Raw genomic sequence first — 790 nt, forward strand, 5'->3', positions numbered from 1 at the left:
TAAAAGGACACTCTAAAATGTGTGGTTTTGTCACAACACAATGCCACAGAAGTTTTGAGGGAGTGTGCAATTGGCATGCTGACTGAAAGAATGTCTACCAGAGCTGTTGCCAGAGAATTTAATGTTAATTTCTCTACCAAACTTTGTTTTAAAGAATTTGGCAGTACGTCCAACTGGCCTCCCAACCACAGACCACGTGTAACTACGCCAGCCCAGGACCGCCACATCTGGCTTCTTCATCTGTGGGATCGTCTGAGACCAGGCAGCTGAGGAAACTGTGGACTTTCACAATCAAATAATTTCTGCACAAACCTTTGTCCAGTGGCACATTGGAAAAGTGTGCTCTTCACGGCTTAATCCCAGTTTCAACTGTACTTGGCAGATGTCAATGCTGTGAACAGAGTGCCCCATAGTGACTGTGGGGTTATGGAATGGGCAAGCATAAGCTACAGACAATGAACAAATTTGCATTTTATCAATGGCAATTTGAATGTACAGAGATTCCATGACAAGATTCTGAGGCCATTTGTCATGCCATTCATCCGCCGTCATCTCATGTTTCAGGATTTTAATACGCTCCTCCCGAGTGGCACAGTGGTCTAAAGCACTGCATCACAGTGCTATCTGTGCCACCAGAGATTCTGGGTTTGAGCCCAGGCTCTGTTGCAGCAGGCCACGACCGGGAGGCCCATGGGGCACACAATTGACCCAGCGTCGTCCGGGTTGGGGAAGATTCCTGACGGTTTGGCCGGCAGGGATATCCTTGTCTCATCGCGCACTAGCGACTCCT

This window comes from Oncorhynchus tshawytscha, linkage group LG12, assembly GCF_018296145.1.
Source record: "Oncorhynchus tshawytscha isolate Ot180627B linkage group LG12, Otsh_v2.0, whole genome shotgun sequence".
NCBI classification, from domain to species: domain Eukaryota; kingdom Metazoa; phylum Chordata; class Actinopteri; order Salmoniformes; family Salmonidae; genus Oncorhynchus; species Oncorhynchus tshawytscha.